This window comes from Tamandua tetradactyla, chromosome 6 (genome assembly GCF_023851605.1).
Source record: "Tamandua tetradactyla isolate mTamTet1 chromosome 6, mTamTet1.pri, whole genome shotgun sequence".
In the NCBI taxonomy this organism is placed as follows: domain Eukaryota; kingdom Metazoa; phylum Chordata; class Mammalia; order Pilosa; family Myrmecophagidae; genus Tamandua; species Tamandua tetradactyla.
Window position 1 is genome coordinate 174,468,953 of NC_135332.1, and position 19,831 is coordinate 174,488,783.

Consider the following 19,831-nt stretch of genomic DNA (forward strand, 5'->3'; position numbering starts at 1 on the left):
TACAAAATTGCTGCTGAAATGGGTACTTTTGTCCTCACATTATAGATGAAAAAACTGACACTCACAGAGGTTAAATAAGCCCAAATCATACAACTGGTAACTGTAAACACAATCTTTATGGAATACTAAGAAAGCCAAGCACGGTGCTATAAGCACCTTATATAGAATTTTCTCATTCATCCTTCACAACAACACGTTAAGTACTATCATTATCCCCAATTCACAAATGTGAAAACAGAATTTAGGTAACTTGCCAAAGCAGAGCTAGTTTAAAAATCCAGGTCTTTTCAGACTGCAGCATGTATCCTTAACCATCTATATTCCTATGAAGCAGACTGCTGTGGAAAACAAGAGAAGGCTTTCAGGAAGTAGCACTTAACATCAATGCACTGCATCCCTGCCGACCTCCCAGAGCACATCCTTTATTGAGGCCAGAGGAAACAGAAAAGCCCCAGTGCTCATTAATGCTATGATAGAACAAGCAAAGGAGTTTGTTTTCACAAACATACTGCCCTGATGATAGTACTCTGGTGCCTACTTGCTAAAGCTTGAGTATTCAACTGCCTACGAGGGTCCACACTTTCCTAATTCCCTCCTTTTTATTGTATAAAACAGTGAATTCTGCATTAAGATCATTAATTTAACTACAAAGGGGCTGAAATGCCTTGAGCAATTTTCCACCACAAATAAAATACAAGTTTCAATGCACACCAAGAAAAAAAATGATGTATCTGAATTAGTAGTCAATGCAACACCGCTGAGCTCCTGTTGCAACAAGTTTCATTTTCATCTTCCCTAAGAGAGGCTTAAGCACCCTACTCAACGCTAATCAAACTGAATTAGCAGTGCCTCCATCTGGAGGCCAGCAAAGGGTAGAGAAAACACCAGGAATAACAAATGAATGAGTCTTCTAAACTTGAGCACATTAAGACAGCCAGACGGCAAATGTGCAGAAACATTCTTCCATGATAATCCTGGCGTTTAAAATCAAAGCATGAACTCAATGCATTTTACCACACCCCGTCTCCTATCCTTGGGCCTTGAAAATGTTTCCATAAAAGAGATTCAGAGATGATGAATGCCTATGCTTGAGGATCCCTTTTATTACCGCTAGTCATGTTAAGTCCTTCAGACTCTGGCACATCAGACTTACTGTGACTATTCCTTCCCCTCCTCAGATTAGTCTTTGCATCAAAGCAGCATGCTCCAGATAGGAAAAGCAGAATGAATGCTCCAGAAGTAGGCACCCAAGTAGCTAAGGGGGATTTCATGGAGGTGGCAGAATGATCAGACGCCAGGAGCAAAGAGATTTTGGTTTATTGCTATGAGGTGGTATTCCTGATGGGGTGGCTCCATCTTTCTGCAGAGATGTCATGAATTTTTCCCTGCACTCTGGCCCCACTAGGATCTGTCCTTGGGTTTGAAATTGGGGCACACTATTTTAAGAGTTGATGGTGCCTTGGCTATCCTTATGTTTGGTCTGTCTTCCAACAGCTTTGCTCAAATAAATTACTCATTCCTTCCTTCCCTCCCTTCCTCCCAGCCTCCTGCATCCAAGGTGTTGGATGAGCTTCCTTGAGCAGCTGCAGTGGTCCTCAGAGTGGTGTGTCAGTGGGTGCTGATTTCCTCAGTGGCTCCAGGCTCCCAGCTCCCAAGGCTCTTCAGGAACATCTCACAGCACAGGCATGTAGGACCCCACAGCAGAAGAGTTCACATACATCTAAACTAATTACAAGTATGTAACTTGTAGGTCACTCTACTGAAATTGTTAAAGGACCAATATAAACTTTACCTATGATGAAAATAAACGTCTGACAGCAGGTAGAATAGCTGCTAAACTGTGGCACATCCACATAATAAAATATTATGCGATCATTAAAAATTTGGGGTTGAAAATGTTCTGAATAAGCAAACCCATAAAAACAGAAGGTGGATTAATGGTTGCCTAGGACCAGAGGTTTGGGGGGGGAAATGGGGAGTGGCTGTTAATGGGTTCGGAGTTTCTTTCTGGGGTGATTAAAAGGTTTTAAAATTGATTTTACAACTCTGTGAATGTATTAAAACCCACTGAATGTACACTTTAAATAAATGAAGTATGGTATGGGAATCATAGCTCAATAAAGCTGTTATACAAAATTACGATTTGGGAGACTACCTAATAACACAGGTTACTACTGCTCAATATAATGTTAAAGGGAAATGGGAAGTTTTAAAACAGATTATTTAATACGATCCCACTTTTGGAAAATAGTACACACATTTGCAATTTTATCACTTTCTACTAATTCTACTTCTACAACCACTACTGTGCTGGCTAACATTTACTAAGAACTTAAGTTTTTATGTACATTTCTCAACTATCATCATAATAACTCTCTGAGATCAGTACTATTATAGATGAGAAGACTACCATGAGGTGTGGAAACAAAACGTCCCTGGACCAAGTGCAGACAATTACTAAATGGTGGTGCAGTAAGATTCAAATCTGGGCATACCTGACCAAAGCCCATGCTCTTAATGATTAGCCGCTATTTACAGAGGACAACAGTCTTAGAGCAGTGACAAGCATAGGTGACTGAACCTTTGTGTTATTTTTGTTACAATAAACTGACATCAATTTTTGGAATATGGGAGGGAAAAGCAATAAACCTAATTTTGCCAAATAAAAGTAAGTTCTGAGTATCTGCCCTCTGTGGCAGGCTCTGGGCACATACTCATCACAAAAAGTTGTGATAACTTCCCTTGATCAGATTTTTGACCAACAGCATATGGCTTCTGCTTGTGTCACTCCTGAGTAGACCCTGTGACTCTCTGAGGCCTTGTTCCATTTCTGACCAGATGATTGGTATCAGGGCACATGACCCCTCCAACAGTCCAAAGGTTAACCTTGCCCTCATCCCCTCTATCACTGCCTCTTTTCTGACCAAGGCACCAATAGTTTCCTGAACCACTTTCACAAAACAACTTCAAGCTCTGTCACTATCCTACTCTCTGCTGCTCCTCTCAAAATATGGCAATGGTGTCCAACTGTGGTCCAGATGTGGAATGAGCACCTCCTCTGTTGAGGACACTACACAGTTCAGACTCGGCCACTTTCACTTAGGACTATGCAAAACTTGCACAGTTACCACATCCCAAGTATCCCCAAAGGGCAGACCAAGGATTCAGGACCTTGGATTTACTCATTTCCTTCCCAAGGGACTATGTGCAAGAGGCCTTCAGAGGTCAGCTGATCCAAATCGATCACCCACACTGGGTGGGTGGCTATATGACTTCCTCAACATTCCACAAGAGAACGCTGGTCTACTGACTTCAAATATCCCTTACAATTATGTTATTGGCTCATATTAAAATGCAGCTAACAAAAAACCCAGGTATACTAAATTTTTAAAAAACAAAAGTTCTTTACATTTTAAGAAAAAAAGAGAGGCAACAGTCTGAAATAGAGACTAACTAAAAAGCCACATAAATGCATTAGTTCTTTGAATAAAAATTTACTGACCACCTACTATATGTTATACTTCTCCAATGGAGCAACTCAGATGGTACCACCTTTGCTCTCTTTGGAGTAAAACCACATGACTCAGTGAGAAGCCATATGTACTCATCAACTTGACTAGCACAGCCGTATTTATTCAAATGATTTTCTACTCAACACACCCTGCAGCCCTAAGTCACCACTTCCCTCCTGTCCTACCCCCCAAAGGAAGTGATGATTGACATTACAGCTACTACCCTAGCTTTCAGGGAAATACAGTTGCAGTCTAATTCCTCAGTTTGTCAAACAGGACATTTTCATTGCAGCCAGACCCAGCTGAAAATGATTCTCTCCCACACTCGTCACCAGCAAAACATAAAGGGCATCTGAGGCAGAAGGAAAGAGGGAGGGGAGGGAGGGGACGGAGGGAGGGGACGGAGGGAGGGGACGGAGGGAGGGGATGGAGGGAGGGGACGGAGGGAGGGGACGGAGGGAGGGGACGGAGGGAGGGGACGGAGGGAGGGGAAGAGAACGATTGAGATTGACTAATTCATCAAACCAAATTGAATAAACATGAAATAAAGCCATTACCCTGCCATGGAGATGCTGACCCCACCACCCACCAAATGGGAGTCCCCTCCCACCCTGTACTTTCCCACCTTTGGCCTTTGCTCAAACAGTCTCCTCTGCCTGGAATGTTTTCCTCATCTATACTTCACAGTCTAGGTCAGAAGGGACCGTCTAAGATCTCTCCAGGTGTTATCAGTCACGGCCTCACTCTTACTCCCAAAGCAGCAAGAACTAGTATACCAGCACACCATATCCCCTATTATGCTACATTACGATTAACTGGGGCACCCACCTTCCATTCATCTGTGAAGACCCTGTGAGCAGAAACTGTGTTAGTTAATTCATTCTGTCACCCTTTCCTCAGCATCTACCATAAATGATGCTCAAAAATGTCAGGATCAAACTAAATTGAACTTAATCTGATGTGAGGTCTTCTTGAGCATTTAATGTTTATACTGCCAAAGGGAATATGGCCTGTGGGTAAACTTCATGATGGATCACTCTTGCCATTCCCAGATTAACTGTGTGTCTGTGTCTCTGTGTACAGGGGAGAGGGCAGGCATCTATCAAATAAACCCATGCTTTGTCATTGTCATCTTCTGGGAATTCTGCTTGTCTTAATATATAATCCTTCTTGAGTCTATTTAAGTGCCTCAGAATGAAAATTACACATGTAGCCATGAAGAGTAGGCTGAGTTCAGTTCTACAATCCTATACAGTATACCCAAAAGTACAAACAAACCTACTTCTACTTTAGCTCTTGTTTCTCAACAGCTTTGTATAATGTACCTAAAATGGGCTCTAGCAACAGAAACAACTGGGTTCAAAATGTGACTCTCTCATATTTTTGCTGTGAACTTGTCCAGATAAACCTTTCTCATTGCTACAAACTGAAATAAGACTACTTCCCTTTGCAGAGCTGATGTAAAGACTTGACAGAATATATAAAGAGCCTAGAACCTAGCAGGCAAACATTTAATGTCAGCTAATCTTAAACGTATGTTTTGTGGGCTCCAGAATTAAGGAGGAGATTGAGGGGTATTTTAGTAAAGGAAGGGATGAGGGGTGTGCCTATTTTGAGGGGAATGGGCAAGGAGAGACCCTACCACTACACTTAAACCACAAGTTCGAGGGTTAGTTGATTTCACAATGTCATCTTGCTCTTAGCCCCATCCCTCTGACACAGTATGGAATTGTGACACCCCGGGCAAGAATGCCAAGGAGACAGTCTATGGAAAAGAAAGAACAAAATGGCTCTGAACATCCTTTCCTTACTAAACTCTGTCAATATAGCCAGTTTACTTCACCTCCCTGCACATCAACTGAAGAAAAAAGGAACAAGATGTTAAGTAAAGTAACCAAAGTCACACAATGGGTTAACACAAACCCCATGACTCCCAATACTCAACTTACCAGTAAACCACCCCCCCACCACGCCCCCTTACTGATAACTTATATTGAGGTTTTAGGGAATTCAAGTTTTGAACATAGTGGCTAAGCCCACAGACTGCAGAATCCGGTAGACATGAAATCCAACTTTACCTTATTAATAAGGAGATATAACTTCACTTCCAAGCCTCAATGTCCTCATTTATAAAAACAAAACAATGATGTCCACCCACAACAGGTTACTATGAGGAAAATATGAGCTAACATATTTGAACATATTTGCTCATATTTGAACATATTTGCTCAAATAAGCACAAAGCAACTGTACCCCGCTGAGAGCTGTTAAGCCCCCCAAACTTATTAATATTATGATTATTAACAACATTAAGAATAGTACCAGCAAAGCTCTAAAAATACATACACATAAATATATAAACGTACCTAGCGACACACAATGCACACAAACTGTGCACATCAAGTGGGAAGCAGTAACAAAATTTTCAAAAGCCGGTAAGTGGGAAGACAGAGACCCAAAGCCAGAGAACCAAAGAGAGTGAAGATTTCTGTGTGAGATCCCAACCCCAAAGTCTGGGTTTGCTCTTCAGGTCTCAATAACTCTGGAGGTGGTATGACCGAATACATTAAATTATATGATATACACAGAGAACAAAATGTATTACTATGGCTACTATTTCAAATCCCAGAGCAAAAGCCTCTGAATCTTCTGTTCACGTGGTTTGGAGTCAAAGAGTACATTTCAGGACCAGTATCTGGAATTTTTCATTCTGTTTCAATCTAAGCTGCTAACATTTCTTGTGAAAATTACTGCTTCTGCTCTGCATTTTTATGGCACTTTTCCTTGAATACATCAAATGCTTGTCTTCAAGGAAGACACTGTAGACTCACAGGTCTACAGTAAGTATAATGAAAATTCTTTAAATCCTTCTCCTGATGAGAAAGGAGATCTATCTAATTTTTCCCATAAACTCTTGAATACCACCCTACACTTTCAAATATTCAATCTCACTTCAAATCAAATAATCAGTTTTACGGTAGTTTCTGTGATTATGTGACTAGTTTAGTTTATGTTATTACTTGCTCAACAACAACAACAAAGAACAATTAATTTTACTTCAACACTTACAAAAATTTCATTATTCCAAACCCAAATGGAATTCAACATCAATAGCAATCCCAATACTTTTGGAAGTATTCCAGAATGTGAAAGAACTTTTCTTTTACTTATAAAGAATTGTATTTTTTTTTTCCTTCTGAATGGATGAGGGTAGAATAAAAAGCCTGCTTCCCTCAGTTAACCCCAACCTAATTTACTTTCTACTTCCCTTATCACCTCTTCCATGTAAAAGGGTGATTTTTATTAATTTCCCTGCCTGGAAGGAGAAGTCTATTAGGATCCCAGTGGCTATCTATAACTTGAAGGCACATCTAAGATCACAGGTACAACTTTCATTTCATTTTAATAAAAGGTCCTTTAGGAAATATCTTTTCTATAAAAATATAAGAAATCTAAAGTAGCTGGAGAGAATATATTCTTTTAAGGGGGAAATAATAAAGTGATGAACTGCCTAAGGAAAAAGTATTCACATTACAGGATGAACTAGTAATAAGAACATTCACAAAGATTCAAGCACAAAACAGTTCAATTTTTCATGCTGAACATTTGTGTGGCAACCAAATCATGTCTTGTTCTATTTCGCCTAAGTCAGAGTATGCAAAAGATGGTGTGGCTGGAACACTGAGGACTGGGGGACAAGTTTCTTAAGGGGACTGGGGGACAAGTTTCTTAAGGGCACTGGGGAACTGGAGGCAAAAGTTAGGAAAGGTCTCTTCAAGAAGGTGGCATCTGAGCTCAGTCCAGAAACATAAGTAGTTGTTCATATGGTAAAGGGGGAAGGCTGGAGACCTGATACAACAAAGTACTTCCAGGCTGCTTCTGCGCCTTCAGGCCTCAGAAGAGGAATTATGCCATCAACCATGGAAAACTATTAAGGCCTGCACATAAAGAGTCTGACACCTTCATTTCCAGGTAACACAAATCAGGTGTATCAAAACACTTCTTGGGTAATGGAAAAAGAAAGACACGTGATGAAATGCCATCAGAGAACACCAATTCTTCATTCACTTACTATTAAAGTCTTCTACAAACCTCAGGGCTTCCTGGAAGCCCCACTTGCATCACACTCAAATTCAGCTAGAGTTCAGGAGATGAAGTATGTGGTCTATTTTTTATTTTTAAAGCAAAGGACAAACAACTAACTTTGAAAAGAATTCATGTTATAAAGCAGGTACTCTATCTTCTACCTTGATATTATTCCACAGTCCAAATAACCACTCTGATGGCTTGAAAATTACTTGTTATGGAAACAAGTGACCAGCATAAACTTTTATTTAGCAATTCAGAGAAAAACAAAATGAATGAAAGATCTACTATATTTTATAAAGTGTGTAGAGATTTCCTGTTTCTTTCACACTTTTGGCAGTCCTGTACCACATTCACAGAGTACTTTTTATGCTACATCAACACAAATTCTTTTTCAGACTGGAAAAATTGTACATCTCTTTCAAATATCAACAGCTCTCCATTTAATTAATAATATAAAATAGCAAAGTGGTTAGGAACAACCACCCCTCTAACAAAGCATCTTTGTCATAAATAAACCCTCCCTTTAGATCACCTCAGATATTAATCAAGTCTTCACATCTGCCTTTCAGAATACCACACATCTCTCCTTTCCTTCATTACCTTCCTTCTAATTCTTTTGTCCAGAACTATTCTTAGTCACACTGCTGTGTCACTGCCAGGAGAAGAACAAAGATGGCTGATTCAGTCTCTCCTCCCTTCAGAGTGAACTGGGTCTAGAGAACTAAAGCACACTTCCTGTCTCCTCATCTCCTAAAATAAGCATCCCCTCCACACTAGAAGCCCAGGACATATTCCCTTCTTCTTCATTTGATTAACACTGATTATCTTCATCATCATCAGAACAACCATTAATTAATCTACCACGCAGCAGACCCTTGGCTGAGACTTACATAGATTAATTCATTTCATCCTCATTATCATTCAGTGTGGTCAGTATATGATCCCTATTTTAGAGATGAAAAAACCAAGGCTCAGAGAAAATGAGGCTCAGAGAAGTATAGTAAAAATTAACAAGTAGTATTGCCAGAATTCAAACTCAGGTCCGTAAGATTAAAACCTTGGTCAGTCACACTTACTACTACTCAGAACTGTCAAAGTGAGCAGAAAGAATCATCTTATTCACGCAAATTGGAATATGAAAAGAAGATAATTCAAAATCAGAAATCAGTAGTGTCTCAAGAGGATTCAAACAGCCAAGCAGAAAGACAGATGGAGAGAAGAGTTGGGAGGCAGATTCCAGGCCTGCATTTGTGTCTCATGGTCAGTAAAGGGGCACTGCTATCTCCTCCACACCACCCCACTGGTGACTCCTGAGGCTCTTTGGCCAGAAAGAAACATCTGAGGTCAGAAGGGAAACACAAGCTCATAAGTAAGTCCTATGAGCAAACGAGGAGTAACTACTTTGAAAGCTTGAACCTAAACAAGAGCTTAGTAAATTGTTTTAGACACTGCTAATTGTTTTATAATTGTATTGTTAAGTCAGTCAAATGGCTTGCAATAAGAAAAAACAAACAAACAAAAACAAAACTACAAACTCAAGACATCTTACTGATCATTAAGTGTGAAAACTGGAAATGAGATTCCCAAGTTAGACACAAGGAATACCAACCAGGATGAGCCCAAGCTACATACCACAGACACTACTCAATTCTAGCTGTTACCCAATCATGGCCCACCACTGAGATTAAAAAAAACACAAGAAGCCTCAGAAACAGCCCTCTGAAAATAATTAGGTCTCCCACTCACATGTCCCAAGATAAATGTCTATTAAATAAATGAATCCTCAATCAATCCAAGGCAATAATTCTTGCCTTGCACTTAATAATTACAGTAGGGAAGGAGAATGCAAAATTAAATAAGGACTGTGTGCGTGTTTAAGGTTGTTGATGAAAGTTTGTGTCCTTGCCATTCAGAATATGGACTGTAGGCCAGCAACATTTACATGAACCTTAGGCTCTATCCCAATCCTGCAGAATCAGAACCAGCACTTTAACAAGCTCCTCAGGTGAGGTGTATGCAAACTAAAGCTTGAGAAGCACCTCTGTAGGTCTCTGAAATACATTCAAAATTGACTGTATAAAGGTGAGGCAGTAAGTTAAAGGAACTAATACGTGATAGATACATACTATTTACCAGATCATATATTAGGCATCTCATGTGGGTAAAAGAAATAAAAAAGGGTGGTATCAGCAACTATCATGTGATGTATCAAAGGGGTTTAGAAAACATGCAATACTCTTATAATTTTGGAGGTGCATGGCAAAGCCAACTGTGATGGCTCAGTTCATGTATCAACTCAGCTAGGTTGTGGTGTCCAGTTATTTGGCCAATTAAGCACTGGCCTGATTGTTACTGTGAGGTATTTCGTGGACTTAAATCATTAGTCCAGCTGATCGCATCTATGTCTGATTACATCTACTCTTATACAAAAGACATTGCCTTCAGCAATGAGAAAAGTCTCACCTGTGACGGCTTTAAAGGGAGAACTGCCAATTTCAGCAGTCAAAAATAATTTCTATCTACACTTCAACCAGACAGCTTCTCTTGGGGAATCCATCAAAATCCAACTTGCAGCCGGCCCTGTGGAATTCGGATTTGCTAATCCCCTCACAGTTGAGCCAATTCCTATTATAAATCTCATCACATATGTATCCTGTTAATTCTGTTTCCCAGGAGAATCCTGCCTAATACAACAACCAAGTGGAAATACAGAACTTTCAGACAATCTTCATTTCTATATTAGCAACCCAACAAAAAATGTACCCATCTGCATCTTCACTAAAAGATGACAGTGAACCAGGAAGAAAAATTTTACTCTACAACAAAACCGCATTTTTAGGCCCCAGAGGCAAGGTACAGTGATGTTAAATCCCTAATGAAACTAACAAAGAACTTCTAAAAAAACAAAACAAAATGTTTACTATTGTTAAATTTAACATATATACAAAGAAAAGAAAGAAAAAAACAATGATTTTCGAAGGACATTTCAACAGGGAGTTAGAGAACAGATTTCAGTTTGCTATGGGCTAACATTCCACTATTTCAGATTTTTCCTTCTAGCTGCTCTAAAACACTGGAGGCTAGAAGAAAAATTTTTTTTCTTTTTTAGTGAAAAATAACATATATACCAAAAAGAACTATCAGAGAATTTTTAAAAGGACGTTAAATGAAGGTTCTGATGAATTACCCAGGGGAATTTGTTTCCACTAAACAGTTCCAGTCAGAGGCAAAAAACTTCTCACATTCCACCATAAGAAAAACAGCTGGAATATCTCAGCAAAAACCAAGCTACAATCAACTTTTAGAGAGAGCGCTAAGCTCGTAAATAGGGCACTGATGCTTTGGTCCAGCAACAGAGACAAAAGGACCTCCTTCTGGGCTATCTATTAGCCAAACCAGCCTTCAATAAAACAATCAATAATTAAATAGCACTCAACTAAAAATTAATAATGCAATAAAGGAACTATTATGGGGAGCTTCACTCTCACTGTGAGGGGCTTGAAAATGCCCTGTGGGAGGTTTGAAAAATGTTATCAAAGATGAGAGATTTTTACAGTCAATGTCAAGCACAAAATGCACAATCTTGAACCAGAACAGAAAGAACCCACAAAATGTTCAATGTGAAATCACTGTCACTTTAAAACAAACAAAAACAGAGCTATATTTTTCAAGAAAAATCAACCATATAGAAGCCACCAGCAACTAAACATATGGCAGAAAACAATTCACAGGACAGCTCCAAAGAAATGATTCAGTGGTCAGAGCACATATATCCTCTTCCCCCACTTAGGTGCCCCTTGCTCTCCCTTGCTGGCTTTTAGTCAGAAGCAACGGAAAGAGAACCAAGACTGAGGGTCAGAAAAGGAGGGCTGAAGTCCCAGTTACATTAAAGGTGTACGATTTCGTACAGTTTCCAGAATTTTGGCATCAAATAATGACAACTATACACAATACCACCAGGATCAGAAAAGAAAAGAAGAAAGTAAGAAAGGAGACAGACATACTCATAAACGGAAAAGAGCTACAGAAATGCACAAGTATCCTCCTCCCCTTCTGAAAGTTCTATGGCTCCAAAGGCCCTCATGGCAGAGGTTCTAGGTCCTGCTCCCTCCCTACACAAAACATCCAGAAATGAAAGTCACTATAGACCGCCTCCTTATGCTCTATCCCTTCTCTTAAGGTCTCCCCAAAATGCCACACAGCTAGCAGATCAACTTTCCAGCACTGATGTGCTAATAAGAAAAGCCTGGATGCCAACTAACCCTCAAGCAACACATACACTGATTCGCTCATTCTAGAACCGTGTTATGATCCAATTGTTTATATGGGGAACTTGCTAGACTGGGAGTACACAAGCCCTAGTTCCTGCTGAAAGGAACTCATGTGTGCAGAAAGTGTAAGAGCACCCCACTCTAACTGCTTAGAACTGACCCAAGACAAGGGCCAGCAGTTCAGGCACAAATGTAAATGGAACACTAAATTATACTTGTAAAGTAACTAGATTGGGAAAAATATGTATCACAGTATTTCCCGAGAGAAGTTCTAAATGTAGCCGGAGGGATTATAGTGATAATTTCTCAGAGTAAGATGTGAAAGCTCTGTGGGGCATGACAAATTTGCAACATAAATCATTCAACTGCCTTCCAAGAAACATGAATTCAGTCACTTGCAGGGCCCTTGTTTTGCTGAGAGGGGTATGCAAGTTTGGGGCCAGAGCAGAATTGTTTGGGCCAAAAGAGGGGATGCAGAGTCCTGCTGTCAGCAGGTCTCCTTCTCTAAGGCCCCAACTACAGAAGAAATATATCACTTTGAAGATGCTCCCTAGTCTCAGACTGACTCTGCCTTGGAGAAGAAGACAATCGAATGAATAATATATTCATTCATGAATATTTAATGAACCACATATGCTCATTAAATAGGTACTGAGTAAACACTGTAAGGAAAAACCAGCAGTTCTCATGTCATTTTTAGTCTAGTGGCAAAGATGGGCCTATATACTTGCAACAAGGTCTTAGATGCCTTGATGTTTGACTTGGGCAAAGGTTTGGGCATCCTAGAAAGCTTCACCAAGAAGGACCATAGGCTGTCAAAGAGAGAATGGATCTGTAGAGGTCTTTTACTACCCATCTTTTTTTTTTTTTTTAACTTTTTTTACTGTGTAGTATAACATATATACAAAGTAAAGAAATAAAAAAGCAGTAGTTTTCAAAGCACTCTTTAACAAGTGGTTACAGGACAGATCCCAGAGTTTCTCATGGGCTACCATGCAATCCTCTCATATTTTTCCTTCTAGCTATTCCAGAATATAGGAGGCTAGAGGGCTTAAATACTTTTTTATCATCACAATTGACTTTCTTCCCTTTCTTTTGTGAACAATAACATTACTATCCTTCATGTTATCAGAAGGAGGCTGGCACTCACCACTGCCCTCCTCTGTGGCCTACAACTCTAATATGAGTCAGAAGAAGGAAGACTTTCCATCAGGAAAGAAGGGGAAGAGAGAGAGAGAGAGTCTTATGGCAGATCACTGAGAGGCAGAGGGGAAAAGGTATGGAAGAGCACACTGGTGCCATTAAAATTCTACTATGCAGACCAAGACAATCACACAATGAATTCTCAAGTTTTATAATGAAAATTACCAGAACAAATTGCAATGTTCAACATTTCAATTCATGGATGTATTACTGAATTTCTATAGGCAACTGCTAACTCAATAACCAATTTATTTTCATTTTGAAAATACTCTTGCCAAGCAGCTGCCAGAAAGGATCCTAGTCCACTACACCCCCAATCCTTTTGTTTTCAAATCATTCTAAACTTTAACTGAAATTACATACATTACAAAAAAAGATACTGTGCCTCAAAGAAGAGAGACTGCAAGCATTACAACTCCAGAAATAAAAGGTTCTTTGACATAAAGGAAAGGGAACAGTCTTGGTGGTCTGTACAAGATATGCTAGTCAGGTGTATGCCATGCCCGATGCCCCCTTGCTCAGAGAACTGGCCCAGATGCTCTTCGCCTAGGATGGGCACCTTGGATCTGGGCAGACACCTAACTCAAGGGAGACCCCTCCACTGCTGTGGAGGGCTCTGTTTGGGGAAATAGTTCTCACACTTTTTGGTCTCAGGACCCTCTTATACTCTTAAAAAAGTTAAGAGGATTACAAAGAGGTTGATATTTATTGTTGTGTTTTAAATTAGGTTATAACTATTGCTGTTTGCTGCATTAGAAATTAAAACTGAGAAAATTTTCAAACTCAAGAACACACATTAGGTGTCAATGGATGACACCATCACACTAACTGTGATGAGAGATTACCATACAATGATGAGAGATTAAGAATGAAAAAGGCAAAACAATAACTTAGTATTATTGTGAAAATAATTTTGACCTCTCAGACCCCAAGGAAGGGTCTCAGAACCTCCAGATCATGCTTCCACAACCTCCACAACAGAGGCATGACAAATAGCCAAGCGAGTCAGGAGTTCACTCGGTACTTACATTAGCATATAAGGAATGGTTTGGCCAGTCACCAGTGAGAGAAGAATGGTACATGCTGCTAAAAAGGAAGGGATTAATCCCATAAATCCTTCCAAAGTTTTTTTTTTTTTTTAACATGGGCAGGCACCGGGAATTGAACCCGGGTCCTTGGGCTTGGCAGGCAAGCAGTCTTACCTGCTGAGCCACCATGGCCCGCCCCCTTCCAAAGTATTTTAAAAGATGTTCATATATTTTACAAATTGAATCACATTTTTCAAGTTGGGTTTAGCTTCTATTTATTTACAACTATTATCAACTCCAAATGAATGCTTCAAAGAGATAATAGGAATAACAATATCACTCCCATATCAACAAGCAATTGGGTTTATTTCCTGTACCACGAACCTGTACTTGCCTCTAATTCCTCGCTGAAAATCAATGTAACATACTGTTTTTTTCAGAACTATCTCTACACTCAAACAAAAATGAATACAATCCAAGGCAGTGTAATGGTGGCTCAGTGGCAGATTTCTCGCCTGTCATGCCAGAGACCTGTGATTCCCGGAGCCTGCCCATGCAAAAAGAAAAAAAAAAAAAGAATATACTTCAAAGAGAATTCCTGTTATAAATTACAAATTCTGAATGTTAATTAGAATGCTAATTTCCCCCTAAATAATCAAATCTTTACAGGTCCATAAGTAACAGAAAATATGTTAAACAATCCTATGAGAAAATAAAAGCTGAGTGTGAGGTGGTGGTGGTGGCATTGGTGACAAGGTTTCCTTCCATCCCATAAAAATTGAAGTTTTTTAATTGAAGTAATTTAATGAGGTTGGCAAAACCTCATTTCCAGTTCTCAAAAGGCTTTTGTAGTACACGTTTTCTTGCATTTCCTTTGTTTTCTATAATAATTTAATTTTCTTCAACCCCCAAACTTGAAGTCTCTTCCTCCCAGCAAAACATCCTCTCTTCCAAGTAACAACAGAGCATGGCCAACGGCCAGAATTGCTGACATGTCTTCTTGTTCCTATAATCCAGTCTACACATAAACGAGTGAGAATCAATACCCCAATGGAACAGTCTAAGAGCTTCCAATTACTGTTTATTGAGCATTTACTGTATGTCAGTGTGGAACGTATGGTACATAAAAAGCCATTATCTCATTTTATCTTCACAACAATCCTATAAATACATATTTTGCTCATTTAACAGATGAAGAAACAGTCTCAGAGGAGAAAGTTTTCCCTAACTCATTCATCTGGGCACTGGGAATAAAACAATTTAAGATGCTTATTTCATCCTAACAGCAGTTCTGTCCAATAGTACAGAATAAATACTATAGTTGAGAATGAAGTGCAGATTTATATGTGATGCTAGGAACAGGCATCAGGCACAGAGAAGTAACTTGCCCAAAATAGCACAGTTAATATACGGCAGAGGGAGGGACTGAAAAGCACCTACCTTCAACAGTGGTTGTGAGGTTTAAATGAGAGGATACATTTAACTCAGACTGGTACCTGACACAGCAAGCGCTGAAAAAAAAGTAGCTACTAAGCTTAAGTACCCTGCATATAGCAAGTGTTCAACAAAACAGTAGTTGGCAGCAGCAATACAGGATGTGTGTTAGATAAATAAAGAGGAGGACCCTTCTCCCATGAAATTTTCCCCATTATTCCCAAATAGCTTTAGTGTCACAGTCATCCCAGCAAACAGTCTGAGAAATGGCTAATGATTCTAGGTGGTCATTCCAATCTGTGTAAATATGTTTCATTTCTGCTATTAAAAGCCTTCAATGGAGTGTGGTGGAAAATGCACATACTGGGCTAGCAACAGTCCCAGCTCTCTCACTGTTCTAGTCTGCTAGCTGCCGGAATGCAACACACCAGCAACGGATTGGCTTTTAATAAAAGGGGATTTATTTTGTTAGTTCTTCAAGGAAAGGCAGCTAACTTTCATCTGAGGTTCTTTCTTAACGTGGGAAGGCTCAGGGTAATCTCTACTGGCCTCTCCAGGCCTCTGTGTTCCAACAACTTTCCCGGGGGTAATTTCTCTCTGCATCTCCAAAGGCCTGGGCTGAGCTGCCAGGGCTGAGATGAGGAATGCCGAGCTGCTTGGGCTGTGCTACATTGCGCTCTCTCATTTAAGCACCAGTCAATTAAGTCAAACATCATTCACTGCAGCAGGCACACCTACTAGCCGACTGAAGATGTAAATCAGCAACAGATGAGGTTCATGTATACCATTGGCTCATGTCCACAGCAACAGAATTAGATGCCTTCACCTGGCCAAGTTGACACCAGAATCTAACTACCACACTCACCTTCTAACTACACCACATCTCTGAGCCTGAGATTCTCGGGACCATCACATCCTCCTGTGTCCTGCAGGAGAGCCAGTGAGTCTGGTGGTCCTGCTGCTGCTCTCGGCAGCCCATGGCCTCCACTAAACCACAAATCTCTTGAGGGCTGTTTCCTTAGCAATTTCCCACAGAGCACCTATTGCTGGGCTTTTTCTGCAAAGGGTTTGGTCCAGAACTTCTGCTAACAAGGTCACGAGGTCGGGCCATAACAACCACCACCACCACCCTGAGAACAAGTAAGGCTCTCTTCTCCCACCAAAGCAACGCAGCAACAAAAATGGACCCCAAGGAGAGAGAAAACATGCACAAACATTCTTCATAAACTGTAAGGTGTTACACAGCCAGGAACTGTGTTTTCAGACCATGCTGTGGAAAAATAATGTACAAATAATTTTGATTTCTATAGAGAGTGAGTTAAGAGTCAGCAAATTTAAAAGTATCCTTGAATAGAGCAAGGAGACCACCTAGGGAAATATAACAACAATTAAGAATGGGAAGTCAGGCATTTGCACATGGATGTTTGTAGTAGCATTATTCACTATTGTTAGAAGAGAGAAACGGCCTAAATGTCCATCAGTGAATGAGTGGATAAACCAAATCTGCAGTATATACATATGATGGAGTATTATGCAGCTGTAAGACAGAAAAAAAGTCATGAAGCATGCAACAACATGGATGAACCCTGAGGACATTATGTTAAATGAAATAAGCCAGAAACAAAAAGACAAATACTGTATGGTCTCACTGATATGAACTAATCATAATGAGCAAACTCTGAGAGTTAAAGTTGAGAACACAAGGTATCAGAGGATAGTAAGAAGGTAGCTTGGGCATTTGATGCTGGAGGAGTACAGAACATTCACCAAGATTGATTGTAAAGATGCACAAATAGATAGCACAACACTGTGTAATGGCTGCACAATATCGTAAGTATAATTAACAAAATTAAATGTGAATATGGTTGAAAGAAGAAAACTAGGGGCATGTATGACACCAGAAGGAAAGATAAAGAATACAACCTGGGACTGTATAACACAGCGAACCCTATAGTGGATAATGGCGGTGACTAAACGTATAAATGTAAGGGAGAACTGAATGTCACCATTGCAAGGTGTCAAAAATGGGATGGTATATGGAAAAATTACAATTAATGCAAACTAGGTTCTATGGTTAACAGTAACACTGTTGTGTTCTTTCATTAATTGTAACAAAGGTAATATACCAAAGCTAAATGTCAACAAGAGAGGGATATAAAGGAGGGGCATAGGCTGTTGTTGTTTATCTTTCTCTTTTTTCCCTCTCCTTTCTTTGCAGAAGAAATGGAAATGTTCTCATAGAGACCGCAGTGATGAATGCATAACTATGTGATTATACCAGGAACTATTGATTATACACTTATGATGGGCTGTATGGTGTGTGAATAAAACTTAAAAAAAACAGTAAATAAAGTAAACAGTATACTGTTTAAAAAATAAACAGTAAATAAAAATACAAGTGCTGAGAAAAAAAAAAAGAATGGGAAGTCAGGAAGGAAGAGGAAGGTGCAGAGATGGTAAGCATAGCTATCAAAAGGTTCAGCATGGGGTAACTTTCCTCCATTTGAAGTTAACATTCTATTTGGTTTCTAGAATTTTAAAAATTCGCTTCCTTCATGACAATTTGTGATTCAAATACAAAACAAAATCAATTACTTAATAACATAAACACAATGCCAATGATTAGTAAAGTGTTTAAATAAATAAAAGTACTAATTTAAAGAGATTCCTTTGGTTTTGTGCCCTAAAGGTCAGTGGGCTACAGCTATAAACTCTCATGGCAGATGAGAAATCTCAATGATCTAGAAAATGAGGTGATTAACTTTCATAATCTCTGAGGCTCCTTCCAGTACAAAAACTCCAAGATTACATTATTTCTTTTGAACTTTTAAGAGCCCTGAAACTTCTCTCCCTTTCCTGCCCTCAAGGTCTCTCTCAACTCTCCTCTCCTGGTCATTCATTCCCACAGACAATAGCTCTCCAGACTCTCCTTACCCTCAACTTTATTACATGCAGAGCAAGGTTAACTTTGCCTAAATTCTTCAAGGCTTGCCACTGCATGCAAGCACGTGTGTGTACGTGCGCGCGCGCGTCTCTATGTCTGTCTTCAAAGCTTGCCACTGCATGCAAGCATGTAACGTGTGTGTGTGTTCTCTTCTATCTAGTCTCAGGCTTTCGAGATAAAAACAGGATTAAGATAAAAATCCTGGTCCTCAAAAGAGCAATACCAAATTGGAAAGGAATAAGTAAAACTATCACTGTTTGCAGACGATATGATACTATATGTCGAAAACCCAGAAAAATCCACAACAAAACTACTAGAGCTAATAAATGAGTACAGCAAAGTAGCAGGTTACAAGATCAACATTCAAAAATCTGTAGCATTTCTATACACTAGTAATGAACAAGTTGAGGGGGAAATCAAGAAACGAATCCCATTTACAATTGCAACTAAAAGAATAAAATACCTAGGAATAAATTTAACTAAAGAGACAAAAAAACCTATATAAAGAAAACTACAAAAAACTGTTAAAAGAAATCACAGAAGACCTAAATAGATGGAAGGGCATACCGTGTTCATGGATTGGAAGACTAAATATAGTTAAGATGTCAATCCTACCTAAATTGATTTACAGATTCAATGCAATACCAATCAAAATCCCAACAACTTATTTTTCAGAAATAGAAAAACCAATAAGCAAATTTATCTGGAAGGGCAGGGTGCCCCGAATTGCTAAAAACATCTTGAGGAAAAAAAATGAAGCTGGAAGTCTCGCGCTGCCTGACTTTAAGGCATATTATGAAGCCACAGTGGTCAAAACAGCATGGTATTGGCATAAAGATAGCTATATCGACCAATGGAATCGAATAGAGTGCTCAGATATAGACCCTCTCATCTATGGACATTTGATCTTTGATAAGGCAGTCAAGCCAACTCACCTGGGACAGAGCAGTCTCTTCAATAAATGGTGCCTAGAGAACTGGATATCCATATGCAAAAGAATGAAAGAAGACCCATCTCTCACACCCTATACAAAAGTTAACTCAAAATGGATCAAAGATCTAAACATTAGGTCTAAGACCATAAAACAGTTAGAGGAAAATGTAGGGAGATATCTTATGAATCTTACAATTGGAGGCAGTTTTATGGACCTTAAACCTAAAGCAAGAGCACTGAAGAAGGAAATAAATAAATGGGAGCTCCTCAAAATTAAACACTTTTGTGCATCAAAGAACTTCATCAAGAAAGTAGAAAGACAGCCTACACAATGGGAGACAATATTTAGAAATGACATATCAGATAAAGGTCTAGTATCCAGAATTTATAAAGAGATTGTTCAACTCAACAACAACA

At 39.4% G+C, this 19,831-nt stretch overlaps 1 protein-coding gene across 4 annotated transcripts in view; it reads right to left on the bottom strand.

Moving 5' to 3' along the window:
- The window catches only part of ASAP1 (ArfGAP with SH3 domain, ankyrin repeat and PH domain 1), a 401,437-nt gene that overhangs the window by 281,561 nt on the left and 100,045 nt on the right, over positions 1–19,831 (bottom strand). The gene's annotated exons all lie outside the window — the stretch shown is intronic.